Source organism: Atractosteus spatula (genome assembly GCF_055471065.1).
Source record: "Atractosteus spatula isolate fAtrSpa1 chromosome 10 unlocalized genomic scaffold, fAtrSpa1.hap1 SUPER_10_unloc_9, whole genome shotgun sequence".
Taxonomy (NCBI): domain Eukaryota; kingdom Metazoa; phylum Chordata; class Actinopteri; order Semionotiformes; family Lepisosteidae; genus Atractosteus; species Atractosteus spatula.
Genome location: NW_028296629.1, coordinates 806773 through 823405, shown reverse-complemented (window position 1 = coordinate 823405; position 16633 = coordinate 806773). Strand labels below are relative to the sequence as shown.

The 16633-nt window shown below is 41.7% G+C and overlaps 2 non-coding genes across 2 annotated transcripts; both read left to right on the top strand.

Moving 5' to 3' along the window:
* The first annotated feature begins 669 nt into the window (after nucleotides 1-669).
* trnak-uuu (transfer RNA lysine (anticodon UUU)) lies at nucleotides 670-742 on the top strand. Its single transcript has one exon. It is a non-coding gene; the product is annotated as a tRNA-Lys (tRNA).
* A 3587-nt stretch (nucleotides 743-4329) lies between these two features.
* trnat-cgu (transfer RNA threonine (anticodon CGU)) lies at nucleotides 4330-4401 on the top strand. The gene has a single exon. It is a non-coding gene; the product is annotated as a tRNA-Thr (tRNA).
* The last annotated feature ends 12232 nt before the right edge of the window (nucleotides 4402-16633 follow it).

Here is a 16633-nt window from a genome sequence, read left to right as displayed (position 1 = left end):
CCTACTGCCTTCTCTCTCACACCTGAAGAAGGCTCCACGGCCGAAACATTGTTTTCTTTTTTTCAGCATGGAATAAACCTATTACTTGTTCCTTAACAACCGGAAACAATATCTTCGGTCTTTCCAGAGCTGTAAGTAGTCATTCCAAGTTTATTAACTTGTCTCTGTGCTTGTATGTACTCTTCAATAGCCACTGATGTTATTTACAACAGCTATTTTAAAAAAGTAAATTTGCATTCTTTGGACTTCTTTCTAAAGAATTGGCACATTTGGTGGCTCTGTGGCTAAGGATCTGCACCTGTGGCTGGAAGGTTGCTGGTTTACATCCCACGGTCGGCAGAGGAATCCTACTCCATGGGGCTCCAGAACAAGGCCCTTAACCCCAACTGTTGTTGATTGAAAGATTTTATTAAATGTGAAAAAAATCTGAATGTGAAAAAAGGTCAAAATGCTATTGAAAAAAATCAGTAATGTGAGGAAAGATGGATTGTGGGAGCCCCTTAACTACCCATGTCATGCTGTATTTCTCACTCATTCTACTGGGAGTGGTGCCGTCGCTTCTGGATAAAGTCTGTCAGTGGTCATCCCAGACGGGTCAGGTATGACTGCTCTTCGGCACAAGAGACACGTGACTTGCGAGGATCCCGACAGTGTAGACTTTCTTTCAGAGCCCGGATAGCTCAGTCGGTAGAGCATCAGACTTTTAATCTGAGGGCCCAGGGTTCAAGTCCCTGTTCGGGCGGTTGTGCCTTTCTTAAGTCTATTGTGAATCTCATTCTAAATAGTCTTTTATCTTTCACTCTTCTAGCTGTACTGTGGTTATTTTAAATGTCCATTACTTGTATTTACTGTAGTGTATTTAGTGTTTCATTTCACAAACCGAAAATGTTCAATAGATCTTGTCACTCTACTCCACGTAATCATCTAAATTAAATCACAGTAGAATACAGAACACGCAGTGAGGAGCTCACACAGTGAGTACTCTTGAATACGACGAGAGGAAAGGCACACTGCACATCTGCAGAACATCACGTCCGAGTTTACAGCGACAGCAGAGGTTAGAAGCGAAGTAGTTTTTTATTACTCGCTCGCTGAACGATCTCTCAAGAAACCTCGGTTGAGATTTAACGGGTGTCTAACAATCACGTTCAAAAAGGTGACGATAAGTTTTTTTTTTTAACTAGGTAGCCTTAATGGCAACACAGTGTGAGTAATCTTAAAGCAGCTGCAGATGGAGTAGCCGTAATGGCAACACAGTGCTTTGAGTTCGGCTTTTCTTATTTCTTCTGCAGAACCAGTGGTATCGGAATATATTGATCCGTATAAGAAGCGCTTTCGGTTTCTGATCATTTTTATTGAGCGCTGCTCTAAACTTTACATTTGCTCGGGCTAGTTTTCCCCATGAAAAAAAGACATATCCCTAATTACATGATTTCACTTTTCTTATCAACGAGTAGAAATAAAATATATACTTCATTATAAGTACCACAGGCAAGATGGCTGGTGGTCTAAGGCGTTGCGTTCAGGTCGCAGTTACCCCTGGAGACGTTTGTTAAAATCTCACTTCTAATAAAGAGGTCTTTCTCGTTAGAATAGAAACGATAGAAGCCTTAAGCAGGAAAAAAATCACAACATCTCGCATTTCACGTGTTTAATGTTAACTGTCTCAGTGGTTGCCTCGGTGATTGATGGCTCTTTTCCCTCGCAGGGTGACGGCAAACTTCTTCAGAGAGGGAGTCTCCCACGCACGGCTTTTCTTTATCAAGAGCTGAGACAACAGAAACAGACTTCAAACTGACATGAATTACTTCTTGAGCGTTTATGACTGTCTTTAAAAGCTGAGAGCAGGTGAAAAAGTGTTTGGAAATGAGGCAATGACTGCTAACAGTAAACAGAGCTGACGCTCAGCTGCAGACAAGCGCTCCTCGTTAGTATTGTAACGCTTACGGCCGACAGGTACTGTGTAAGAGCCGGCGTACCAGAGCAGGTGACGTCACCGCCCTTCCCTGTGATAGCAGGACTACAGCTAGTGGGCTGTGGAGAGATCTCTCTTTAGCTCACGGGGCTGGGTCGCTGCAGAGAGACGCGGAAGTCCCGGGTTCGAGCCCCGGACGGTGTGGGGCCGACCTGATGCGGCAAGGGCGCCCGCCTGAGCCCCCGTTGCGTTACATTGGTGTCAGAAGCGGGGTGGGATAGCCCTTCGCCGGGGACGGCGATTTAAGCGGGGGAGAGTGTAACGCTTACGGCCGACAGGTACTGTGTAAGAGCCGGCGTACCAGAGCAGGTGACGTCACCGCCCTTCCCTGTGATAGCAGGACTACAGCTACTGGGCTGTGGAGAGATCTCTCTTTAGCTCACGGGGCTGGGTCGCTGCAGAGAGACGCGGAAGTCCCGGGTTCGAGCCCCGGACGGTGTGGGGCCGACCTGATGCGGCAAGGGCGCCCGCCTGAGCCCCCGTTGCGTTACAGTATACTGCTGAGTACCCCCGCTTGTTGCGCGGTAGACCGGGGTACGTTTCTGTGACAGGGCGCTGGTTTAATTTTTTAACAACCTGACTTCACTTAAAAAGTGTGTACTGTGTACTACGTTTCGGACTAGTTAGTGCGGTAGAATATGGAGATCATCTCCAGCTTTGAGCTCAACTGCAACAAGAAGTCATACTAAATGTAGTATAGTGAGTAGAAATCGCGAGACAACAGAACGAGAGAGTAGAAGGCGGGAATATATGGTGTAAGGGCGTGATCTGTGTAGTTAACAAAATAGTTAAAATAATATAAAAACGTCTCTTTATTAAGATACACAACATTTATGGCGACGAGAGATGAGTGCTTGACGGACTCAAAGCGAGCAGAATACTGCAGATTTTTGTTCTCTTGCTGGTAGAAACGAACTTTTGAATTTTCGGACTTTTCGTTTAGCTTGCGCCATGGAAGATATGGCAGCCGCGCCGAGAAGCTTTGCTTATGCCCAGCTTTTTCTACCGCTTCTACTGAAACTCGGAGCTCCGGATTTGTATGCGGAATACAAGATATGGATGGAGTCGTACAGATTTTTTTAAATAGCCAGTGGATCTACAGAAGCTCCGGATGCCGTGAGACGTGCTACATTACTGCACTGTATCTGGGTGCCCGTGCAGCGGATTTTCGCCAACCTCCCTGTTGAAAAAGGTACATATGAACAGACTGTAGCTGCCTTAGACGCTTACTTTACACCGCAGAGAAATGTGGTTTTGGAACGGCATAAATTTAGGCAGAGAACTTCAGTTGATGCTTTTGTGACTGCACTAAGAGGACTGGCTAAATCTTGTGACTTTGGAGTATTGGAAACTGACATGTTAAGAGATCAACTTGTGGAAAAATGTGCACATAAGAGACTATAAATTGCTGCAGGAGGAAGGGCTGACTTTAGAAAGAGCTCTTACAGTCGCTAGAATTCATGAAGCAGCTCAAGCAGAATCAAGAATGCTTTCTGACCACAGTGACAAAGTGACACTGAACGGGGCGCTCGCTCAAACTTTACAAACAAAAGCCGAGCAGCAGGACGCAGTCATGCTAGAGATATACTGTAGAAGAACAGGGGACGGCTGACATTACATGTTACAGGTGCGGACTAACAATGCACAAAGCAGATGAATGCGGAGCGTGAACAGCAAAATGTGTACACTGTAAGAAAACAGGACATTATGCACACGTCTGCAGAACATCACGTCCGAGTTTAAGGACAGCAACATCAGAGATTGGAAGCTAGGGAGTTTCAGGTCTGTGTTTTTATTATAGGTTCAAGAAAGTCTGAATACCTTTGCAAGAAGTATTTCAGAATCCCACTCAAATCCAGTACGAATGCCGCATAAATCTGCATTGTACAATTAGTATACTGTTTGTCCGTTGAATCAAACACGCCTTATGAAGCATTTCTAAAACAGGAGAGATCGTTAGGGAATGCGTCTTCCTGTAAAAATAAAATGACTTCAAGGGCACTATAAGCAGAGGTGTGAAAGCCTGCTCTACAGAAGAACTATAGCCAGAGATGCCAAAGAGGTCGAGATTTCACCACGTGAGAGAAAGCATCTCAGAAAACGAAGTTGCGGTCGTTTCCACGCGTTATAAAACCACTAGGTCAAACAACAAGAGCTGAAGAGAGTAACGCGGCCGAGCGCTCTAAGGAGTTGGCTTAAACCTCCAGTCTCTTCAGGAGCATCTGTTGGATTCGCACTGCTACAGCATATCTCCTTGTTAAGTATCCCTTTTATTGTTGTTGCTGCCTCCAGGCGATGTAAACCAGATTCAGAAAAAAATAATTTGAACAACATTATTCCCATATTTGCTCGAAGGCGCGGTGGCCAAGTGGTAAGGCGTCTGTCTCGTTAACTGAAGACCGTCGGTTCAATCCCCACCCGTGCCTGTTTCATTTGTCGCCGCTTTCCTTCAGTTTCAATGTCTTCAAAGAACTCGTAATGTAGGAGTCTCAATAGTAAAAGAACATAACTGTCGCCAGTGATTACTATTCTTGCATATCCTGCCTTGTTTTTTAGTCGACAAAGCTTGTCTCTCTTCACACCCATCTTCCGAATGATCGCCTCAGCACTGGGAAGGAACGTGCGCTTGGTAAACCCCCCCCATGGTCTGATCACAAACAGATCGGGTGAGCTGTCAGTCCAGGTTGGAAGTGACGTTCGAAAGCACTAAAAATCTGACTTTGGAACGAGAAGACCGTGTTTTTTTAACGAGTAAACGATAAAATAATATACTGCCTGCAAGACTATGTCAAGTTCAAGTTCAAATTCAAGTTTATTGTCATTATACTCATATACAGGTATATATTATAACGAAATGCTATTTAGCTAGCTCTCGGACATAAGTAGTACAAAGAAAAAAACACAGAGACAGAGACAACAGCCGATGTGCAAAAAACAACAACAGGCAGTGTGCAAAACAACAAAAAGGTAACAGGTTATGTGCAAAAACATGCATCAAAAGAATGAAATAAAGGGATAGAAATTATGGGGAGTGAACTTTTGACATGTATGGTAGAGGTAGATTTTCAATGTGTTTGGGTTTTTGGTAAGAAAGAAGGCACTGTGAGGTTCAGATCATAGGTGAGAGGTGAGGTGAGAGTGAGAGAGGCTGGGAGTTTAATAGTTTGATAGTGCGGGGGTAAAAACTGTTTCTGAGTCTGGTACTCCGGACCCGAATGCTCCGGTACCGTTTTCCATGTCATGCTAAACGCCACAAATTGTGTTCGTCCAGTCGTATCAATCGTCCTAAAGTTACAGAAAATCGGATGCAACTGGTACAGTCAGCACCCATTTCTTCAGGATAGTGGAGCGGTTTAAAACAGCAAATTCACAGTTTTGTGTCTTTCAATCTTTGTGTTCCGCTCTCCAAATAGAAGCACGGGTTCAAATCCCACTCCCGACAGTCAGGCGTTTTACCTTGTCTTTTTTACCTGCCTTTACACTATTTCAGTCTTGTTGTGCTCGCTGACAATCACAGTACAAGGAAAACGGAGAAACCGCTTTGGAAAAACATAACGGACAGAAAAAAGCTTCGTAAGCACGTGAATGTGATTAGCAGCAGTAAGGTATGCATTCAAATGTTTAAGGCAGATTTATAAAAGCAGCAGAAGAAAGGTGCAGCACAATGCAATTTGTGAGAGTTCGCTGGTTTTTATGCTGCTTGGATTTCTTTCAAGCCTATGAAGTGACCCCCGTTTTATTTTCATTTTCAAACTTCAGAACCGAATAACAAAAAGATTTCATGTGTGACAGCATTCCGTTGCAAATACCGTTTCCACGATGTATTCAGCGACGGGAATGAAATATTTTAGTGCTGGCTCAAATGCGAGGAATTTCAGAAAAACCTGGAAAAGCAACGCTTGCAGTAAATGACAAATTTAAAGCGTGTAGTCAGCATGAACAGAACAACGCAATGCTCTGTAAAAACGATCTGAAGCCGCAATTGCTCTTTTATCTCGGGCAGTTCATTCCGATACGATGTTTCCGCAGTATAAATGAAATGCCGAACTCCAAACATGTTGTTGCCATTATTGTTACTCCTGCTGCTGTAGTTTTAAGCTTTAATCAGTGGGTATGTAATGTTGTAAAGGGGCTGGACTACTTTGTTCAGTCCAAATTCCATTATGTGAATTTATGCTTTTTTAATATAAGCATTAACAATACAATGCGTGCTCAAAAACCGTTACTTATTAGCTTAAGAAGCGGCAGTGTTTTGACAAAGTGTGGTATTCGAACAGATAATCCTGAAGTGTTTAATACTTGCTTGTGAGCAGATCTCCCTCGATTTAGACAAACTCTTGTTCGGCCGATGATTTCAGATCAAAATCTGAATCAAGTGGAAAGAAAGCTGAATTACGCTGGGTACTGGGTATCACTGTTACGCCATCAGGTCATGCTAGGAGGATTGGCGGGATCAAATTGACACAGAGGGACCCAATGTGGGGGCTGAACCCACAGTTCTGAGATTAAGAGATTCTTGCTCTTTGGACTGCGCCTATATAACTCTGGTGCTACAGCAGTAATGTTTCTGGGTGTGGATGAACATGACATAATAGACTGACAGCAGGAACACGTGACAGTATCGCTATATTTGTCTGCAGTATATTGTGTTGAGAGCAGCAATAACTTTCCTGCAGAGATGGGAGTGCCCTTAATACAGCTCTTTCAATCAGACAGAGTAATAGGAACCGACCTCAAGTTTCGGCTGTGGATCCATCTGCACATGGGGGAAGAGACAGTAAAATAGCGACGAAGAAACAGAAAGAATTGTGCTCGCTGCAAAATAGGAAAGAAAGAGGTGTTAGGACACGTAAAACAGCTTGGCGATAATTTGCAGCGACAGTTTTATGTTATTTAGTACACAGATTTCTCTTCATGTTCCTTAAGATGTGTAATTTGTATGTTTGAACAAACAGTAATTTGTATGAGAACAGTTTATTCTAAAGTCCTGTCAATTAACAGCGGAGAGCTACCTGGTGCACGTCTTCAAGAAGACTCTCTTTAAGACGATTACAAGTTTCTCGAACAAATCTGCGTCATATTTTTAAAATAGTTTAGCTAATGAGCAACGAGAGTATAAATGAATTCTCCCACCCTCCATTCGAAGATAAAACTCCATGTGCGAGTCGAAGTTTCCTTGAAGCTACAGATGTTCGTCATTATTGGACATTCCCCGGTGATATTGACTAAGAAGCTCAATTCTTACGTGCTGTAGTTCAACGTGCGCAAAACACTCATATCCCCTGCAAATATCGGCATGGTCAGTGATATTCTCAACAATTTGTGCCATTGCAATTCGTGCCATACTTTTTCGCAATGTATTCTGACAAGCCAAGATCAGAGGGTCATATTTGAAAAATGGTGCATTAAAATGTCTTGTACTTCAGGATTTTGAAAGTCTATTACATTGTCTCTCACACCTCGGTGTCAGAATTGTGAGACGTTTTTATAATCAGGGGGGAGGGCCGTAGCAATAAGCAGAAAGCACAATCACCTTTTTCCCAGTGCAAGTCCATGTTATGGTGAGTTTTTAAAATTGGTTTGCGATTTTCTAAAATATATTCCATACAAAAATATAATTTGGACAGTCGCTATTTATTTGGATATTCCCTTTCACTGAGGATGTCTACAGTTTTCCAGCCGAATTAGTACTGATCGAATAGAGCCATCTACAGGCGAAAGGCGACATAACATCACAGCAGCAGCATTTAAGGCGGAACGAAAAACGCGAATAAGAAGCCAACTTCAGCCTTGTAGCAGACCCTGGGAGGCACGCTCAAAATAATCATCTTTCCCAGTACTTCAGAGTCATATTTAGAGCGCTTTACTGCAATTTTATGTGATTGATAGGAGATGTGAAGCCATCGAGCCTGTACTGCCATTTCTCATGCTTTCTCTCAGTGTCGGAGCTGCAATTGCGTGTAAAGGAGGCGACTTGAAAATGAAACGTGTAATCACCTTACAGAGGGTCTTCACGACGGGGTGTGTCAGCTAGTTCTCCATTATCGTCAATTTACTGGACTTCTGAAGAAACCTATCTACAACGAAAATACAAACTGCACAGTTTAAGGTACATGAAGAGAAATCAGTGTGCTGATTGACTCAAAAAATGTCGCTACAAATAATCTGCCAGGCTTATTTACTTGTTCGACCACCTCCCTCCGTCCCCATTTGCTGTTAGCACAATTCTTTCAGTTTCTTTTCTTGTATTTTCCTTGCTATTTTAGTGTTCCCCATGTGGAGATGGATCCACAACCGAAACTGTTTTCACCCTGTGTTTCTGCAGCGTCAGTCTGTATAAGGATCACAACTTGCACAGCTCCAGTGGCGCAATCAATCAGCGCGTGGTACTTATACAACAGTGCACAGCGGAGTTATGCTGGGGTTGTGAGTTCAAGCCTCACCTGGAGCAGTGTTTTCAGCTACTGAAAGCAACTGTCGAGTTTAGATACTCTTAGGTATTTGATGGAGATAAACTAACATCAAATGAACAAGTAAAGGTTTATTTTGAGTCACAATCAAAGAAGGCTCCACAGCTGAAACATTATGTTTCCTTCTCTTTTCAGCATGGAATAAACCTTGACGCAGCTCCCTACTAAAATTACCATCAGCTGTGTACCTCCAACTGACCTGTACACAAATATATGAGAGAGGTCTACTGAGATGAGAGGAGCACTGAAGACTTGAAAAAGCTCTCACATTAGATTCTGTGTTTTTGTTGTTCCCCAGATTTGTTTTTAATGTTCTTTTTCTTTTGAAGGTGTTGCGTTTGGTTTTTTTTTTCATAGTTGTTAGACTACTACAGGGATTTACCTGGGTTCCTGGAAGATTCTCGTTTTGTGTTTGTTGTTTTTTTGGGTTACAACATTTTTTTTTCTATTGATAGGACCCCACGCATTACTATGGGAGTAGTTAACTTTAGTTCTTACATTGTACAGTACCTGAAATTACCACATAAACTACTACTCTGTTTCCCTTTTTTTAAAAGGCACAAGTGAAGTTTGTTTTTCCTTGCTGCTGATTGGTAGCTACAATGGGTCAATTGCAATAAACTTATATACAATAAACTCCGCTGAAATTTGTCAGCAGCTCTGTACTAAACCTGTTCTCGATTGCAACAAACCTAAAATAACAGCTGCTGCCCATTAGATGTTACTGCATTAGGAGTCTAGCTTAAACCACCTCTTCATAGGTTTTAAGCAACTCGGTAGCGGACTAAGCAGAACAATTGATCACATTAGAACTGTCTTGAATGTAATGGAAATAATGTACTCATTAATTAACAAGCTTATGCACCACTTGCTTGAAAATTATTATTATATTTAACCAAAATTGCTTTCCAGACACCACAAATATTCACAATGAATGTTATCATAACACATTTTTAGTAATACAAGTGTTATTTATGAATAATTAGGTTCCATGTATATCTTTATTAATAGCTGTATTACAAGTAATGCATATACAGTCTTTATTACAGTTAGTTTTCAGTTATCCTGGGTAGGGAAGAGAATGGAAATTAAGGAAATAAAAATTTAAAGGGCTTAAGTCTTCAATGTGTTCTGTCATAGCTGTGTGTTGTCACATCTGTCATATCTGGGTGTTAATTTAGTATATTTGATGTATTATTTATTGTGATTTGACACTACACTTGTATTTGACACTACACTTCTCAGGAGAAAGCAGTACAATTTTTTTTTTTATTTGAGGGTACAGAAATTGTATTGTATGGCCAGATGTAAGGTTACGTTAAGAAACCCTTATTGTTACCTTTTGCAACGTTATTTATTTAAGATGGTTCTTCAGAATAGTGTCCCTTACGTATCTGTGACTGTGGTCCAACAGTAACGGTGGTGAAATAGCCGGAATGTGTGGGAAGAAGATGGAGATGGAACAGGAGGTTTATTCAGTCGATAGAAAGGTTGTGTAGGACTGAACACACTGCGGTTATGGTACTGGGTTTAAGAGCATTACGATCCTACAGTCTCCTGATCCATAATCAGATGCGTTATCCAATGCACCACTGGCCCTTGTACCGCATTCCTCAAGTGCACCACTGTGAGCTTGCGCCGCTACAATAATACATCGCCCCAGTCCAAATTTTCTCAATTAGGTGCAGGTTTTCTATGTGTATTTAGTTAATAAGTCTTTCATTTTGTCTGTTTTAAAAATTACATCTCTTTAAAGCGCTGAAATTCACTGTAGCGGCGAGGCTTAATAATAAGGCAGAATTAAGTGTTTCTGAGCTTCCCAAATGAGGCCCCATTTCTCTGTTCATCTCTGTGGTGCAGCCACAGAGAGACCATTAGTGCAGGGTGATTTAAGGTCCTAGGACAGCTCCCAAAGGGGGATGCACTTAGCTAAGCCTGGCTATCATGATCAATGGTCATCCATTGGCGCCTATCTGTCTAGGGAGTGCCAGATGGACATCTGGACTGCATTTCTAGGTGTCAGGAGTAAATGACTCATATCTCACCTTGATCAACCAATCAGGGACTGGTAGGGCTGAATAACCCACGTGGGACTCTGATGCCCATGGAACTTTCAGCCAATCAACGAGCTGAAGTTCCTCCAGGTAAAAACGAGATTCAGAGGGATTCTGGAGAGGATTCTGTGGACTATTCTAAAGGGAATTCAAAGGAGAATTCCAGGGCAGGACGGCCCAGGAGCAGAAGGCTCCCAAGGGCAGGACATTCTCGCAGCGCGCCTCCTGACCATCCTGAGACTCAGCCCGGACAACCATGGAACGGCCAGTGTGTCCGAGTGCCAGAACTTTCCTTTGTTCTAAGAGTCTAGAGCGGAGGTTGCCAGAGAATAACCAGAGGATCCACCCGAGGTTAGCGCCAGCAGCAGGCCTCGTGAACAGGTCGGAACTGTGGACAGCTGAATCACTATTCAGAACTAGCTCTTCATCAGGACCGAACCGGTCCTCTTCCTGACTTGCTGGGACCCACAGTCATCTTTTCTCCTGTGCGAAAACTTTGCTAGTTAAAGCCAACACTAACTAGCCGGTCAGTGAGCATCAGCAGCGCACCGTCGCAAGCCGCACAGCACAGCCTGGCACCGAGCCAGAGAGCGCGGATTGGACAGCAACAGCCTGCAACTGTTTCTTTGAGCCTGCAGGAGATATGAATCCCCAAAGAAATTGGATGAGTATTCAACTTCAATGCATTACAGCTCGAGAATTCAATTGTTATCCAAACCAGTTGATATCAATTTAATTCCTAAGAGTTATGTACTTGTTTTGAGTATCTAATGTAGAAGTTATAACCAAGTTCATTTACGAAACGGTCTAAATGAATGATATACTGCACGTATGTCCTCTTGATGTGTAACTCTTCGTAACTGAATGAATATATATCTTTTGTATTCTGATAACCCTCTCGATAAGATCTGTTAGGTTTATATGCATATTCTATGTATTAATAAATGTATCCTCGTGTATTAGTACCTGTGTGTGTGCATTGTTTGAGTTATGTCGCATGGTTGGGTTCTAAAGCCATCAAAAGAAACAACTTTGTGATTTACTGCTACAATTAATAATTGTCACAGTAAATGCCCAAACCCTACAGAACTGGTGCCTTCAGAGAGCCACAACGTTACATATTTGGCGTCCCTGAGCCGGTTTTCTCTTACATCACACATGAGGGTATTCAAACGAAAGAAATCACAGAAAAGATATCGCACTTAAAAAGAAATCCAGAGTGGAGACGCTGGTGATAGAAAACAGAGCTTCATACGATGCATGAGATGCTTTACCTCTGAACTAAACTCGGCTCTTTAATTGTGTTAGGAAGAGTGAATAGTCAACAGTGTACATTTTAAAAATCAAAGCAAGACAATGAGACACGAAGAGAATTCGGAACACAAACCTCTCCTTCATCGTTTAAAGAGCTTTTGATGAACGTCTAAATGAAAGACAAATTCACTATTTTCACTTTGTGATTAAAAAAACACTTTTATCACACGTTAAGCATTCCTGATGGTGTCGAATGGTTCTCTTTTCTACCCTCATCATTTGAGAATCCCCAGCTAAAATATCTTTTTAAACTACAACAAAATTGCAATATTTTGAATACTATTTAAGTTTACATAGTCACATTCCAGGTGATATTGACTTAGGCGCTCAACTATTAACTTCTTGGAGTTTGACTTGTGCCAAAAGTTTGAAATCTCTGCAACTATCAGGATGCTTAAGGACATCCAAAGAAACCCCATCACATTTAGGGGAGACGGTGTTGAGGTCAGATTAATTTGAAATGCGTCTGTGGGGACTTTTGATTTACCAACGTTATGTTTTACTGAAGGATACGATGACTGATTGTGCCATAGAAACTAACGCACGTCACCTTTTTTCTACATTCACAGGTTTTTGGCTAAAGACAAAAAAATCGTTTCATTTCTTGGCCAGCTGGCAGTAATTCCTCTGCACCGACAAGAAAGATGACTATTTTATCTTTTGCAATTTGTATGGATTTTTTTTTAAAAAGTTGTTCCAAAAATTAAATGAACACTTCCATTACATTTAATGTAGAAGCATGTTGCCGTCCATAATGATAAACTGTGCAGCAAGACAGGAAGAATGGCACCACTAGGATTCAACCCAGGATCATCTGTTTACAAGGCAGGCGCTTTAACCACCTAAGCCACAGCACTCACTCATCCTAGTGTTAATCCCACATCAGCAGGGTCAGCTTGTCTGCACACCCGTCTCCATTTGGTGGTTTGAACCAAATCTTTGAGCTGACGTTGCCATTAAATGCGACCGAGAATACTCCAACCGGCGTGCCGCTACACCTGCCGTTGGAGAACTAAGCCACAGCACTGGCATCATATATATCCCTTTTACAGCCACTTGGACACATCTCAATTGCTCTGAGACACCTGCATTCAGTGTGCGCTGAGCCTGCTCGCTGAGCAAGTGACGAGAAATGGCTTATGTCCAAGGAGCTCAATATGCTTTTTATGTTCAACGGGGTGTCCAATAAGCCGGCACTGACACGCAGCACAGGCTCTGTGGTTTGACATCTCCCAAGGTAAATGTTGAAATTGTAGGTGGAAGAGGAAAATTACCCTCGTGTACGTGGAAGCAGGTGTGCCTGCATTAATACAGCTCCATCGAGCGGAAAAAGTAACACAAGAACTGCCTTAAATTAAACAGCAAGTTTCTGCGGCTGAAAACAGAAACTATTCCCTGTGATAAGTGAACTCACAACCTCAGCATAACTCCACTATAAAAGCACCACAACCTGACAAATTGCGCTACTGGAGCAGCACAGCACAGTAGCACATTTTCCTCAGTGCACTCAAACAGTGCTTCTTCCCTAGCCTACCAGCTTCAAGACTTTTTTTAAATTGATCAAAGATTCATTGGAAAAGGTTTGTCGATGGGTCAGGTGGGAATCACACCTGGATTCACTGCTTGCAAGGCAGCTATGTTCATCATTATACCCAGGACTGGCGCCAGGGGAATGATCTGTAGGGAGGGGGGGGTCTGAAATCCTGAGGGGGGCAGTGATATTTCGGTTTAAACGGAGCCATTACAACCATCCAAGTGAATTCTCACAAGCATGCCACTGATTAGTATTTCATGTTAGAAGATAACGACAAGCAATCTGGTATTTAGTGATGAAGAACAGTTCCACGTTCATCAGAACTCACGTGATTATTTTTTCCTGGAGCATCAACCATATGTGTTCATTTTTGCAACAACATCAACGGTAACGAGGTTCTGAATCATTAAGAAATCATTGTAAAACCAACAGAAAGTACAAACTTCTATAACTACAGTCCTAGTTATATAACGATTGTAAGTATGAGGATAAACTACTGCAAGGCATTGGTCCACCTGAGCAAATAAGGTCATAATAATGTTGACACCCAAAAACATAGACACTATGTAACGTGCTGTTCCTGGATGGATAGCCCTCCTGCACATCAAACAGTCTGATGTAGTAACTGTGAATTCGGGGTTAGTGTAGTTATCTGACCATTGACAAAGTACAACTATTTTTTACGGCTCAAGTTAAGTAAGTGAAAGTGTTCAAAAACTTTTTATCCAAACCTTTTATCCAAAACTGAGGTGGGTGGGACTGTTCAGTTGAGGGGGCGATTTTGGCATGCCAGTAACATTTTCACAAAACATCCAAGAGTTACGAAAACACTTACTTTGTGTATAAAGTACATTGTGTACACACTGTAAGTTCAGAACGCGAGAAATACTGCTCAATATGGGATCCTGTCCAGGAATATCAGGGCTGTAAGGGGGTCAGATCTATAGATGTAGTAAACACATTAGTGGAGACAGTGTGTCTGCTCTCTGTGTGAGAGCCGGACAGGAAGAATAATCTGTGGTCTGGGAAGAAGAGACCCTCGTTGGAAGAGCGGCGCTTCTCACAGGAGAGAATGAAAAAAAAAAATCTTTTTCAGGGACGCTGATTTTTCTCCTTGCGGGAATTAAAAGCCCTTATGGGGAGTGACCTCGTGGTGCAACAGTAGTGCATCTGATACCACATCAAAAGGTTGTGTGCTCAAATCATGTCGAGATCGGCTGGTGTATGTTCAGGTTCAGCTGGTGCCGAACCTGGAAATTAGACCATGCAGTTTGATTTTATCTGTACACCACATAGATAATCTAAATGAAATAACAGAGCAGTACAGGACACGCATTCAGGAAATTACACAGCAAGTCATTTTGAACACGACAAGAGAAAAGGCACACTGCACATCCGTGAAACATCACATCCGACTTTAGAGACAGTTACATCACAGAATGGAAGTTTCAGGCCCCTTTTTCATTACAGGTTCAAACAAACCTGAAAGTTACAGAGTTTTAGGTCACTTTTGTATTAAAAAGTGTCTGAAGCCTGTAAATATAATTTGCCCTTTTTTAAATTGTGGATGAAATCCACTCCCATGTACCAAGACCTTACAGTATATTCATGTTAATTAAAATGACTAACGCTATTGGACATTAGCTGGTGCTTTTTGTAACGATTTGCTATTTCATGCTGGAAAGAAGGAAACCCGACCAACGTTTGCTTTCAGGTGTGGTTCATTCACATAATGGACATCTATTTCTGAGTAGTCTGATTTAAAATCACACGAACCCGGTAGAAGTCGAACCCACAATCTCATGATGCAAAATCAGACGCGTTATCCATTAAACCACTGGCCAATCATGTAACTGAATGGCACCATGGTGAGTTCAGCACTGCAACTAGTAATACACCATCCCATCTAAAATTTCTAAGTGAGAAACGTGTTTTCTACATTTTTATCAGTTTTAAAATATCATCTCTTTAATACAGACAAAGGGTTTGTGTGTCACTTTGAAATTCTGATTGATTTAGAATTCAAAGAAAAAGATGTTTTCTTCAACAACGCAGTGAAATTATGACATCTTCACTCTACTTCTCTCTAGCAGTAAAGCAGACCTTGCAGTGTGAGCATTTGCTACAGTAAATTAGGTCATGTATCATGTTAAATCACTTCTTCAAAACCAAACATTTCCTGGTGCACATTTTCTCCTTGAAAAAAATACATTTTTTCCTTACATGCTTTCTCGTTTTTTTTCCATCAGAGTACAGAAAGAAGAAAAAAGGGAAAAGCAGTGTCGCAAAAGAACTCCGTCACCCTTGGGAGATGTCAAGCTCATCGGATATGAAAAGTGCCCAATAAAAGCAATTTCTCTTCATTTATCTTAGCTTCAGGGCTGCTATTATGTGTGAGGAGGCAACTATCTCAGCCAGCAGACTCAGCGCTTACTGAATACAGGTATGTTTTGAGTGTCATGCTGATCGTCTTATAAATGCAAAGGAAACTTTTAAAGCTGATAAAGTAATTTGCATGTGGCTACAACATCCCTGGAAGAGAGATTTTATCAGTTGCACATAATCAGTATTTTTTACTTTTTGTGCAGCACTGGAAATATATTTTTTACGTTTTCTTAAGAAGATCTCATGAAGTATTGCCAGGACCTACCTTTAGCACTCAATAGCGATATTAATGGAGTAGAAATGTAAGATAAATTGATGATCTGAGCTAAAATAGTCCTTACGCGCCTCCTGTAACAGTGTTCGTATTCATAGCAAGTAATATTCTTTTTCAACCCCAAATGTTGCTAATGCATTAAGCTTTGTGCGACCATTAGAGGTTTCGGTAGCTTCTGGAGAGCGCACTTTTCCAAACTGAAACCTATTAGAACATTATTTAAGGTACACCATGTCCCGGAATCGTTCATCGGGACTAGGATTAATATCAATGGAAAGTACTTCAAGATTTAACTGAAATATTAAAAGAGTAGGAAAGCATTTAAAATAGAAAAAATCAGTTCAGATGATATTTAATTTTTGAGAAATGGGCACATTCTGTACATCAGCTCAGTGAGCAGTGCGAGGTGCTCTCCTGGAGATGATGTTATATTAGTTAAAATCATGTGATAGTTGAAAAAGCTTAATACTTAGTGAAACAGCCAGCACATATGGTTGCGTTTGTGATTATGTTACTTCTCTACTATAGCAGCATCGATAAAAGACCCTCTGAAAGCAGTAAAGCACTGCACAACTGAATTCATTGCTATTTGGAGAAATCCACAAACTCGTGTTTTTCATGTGCTTT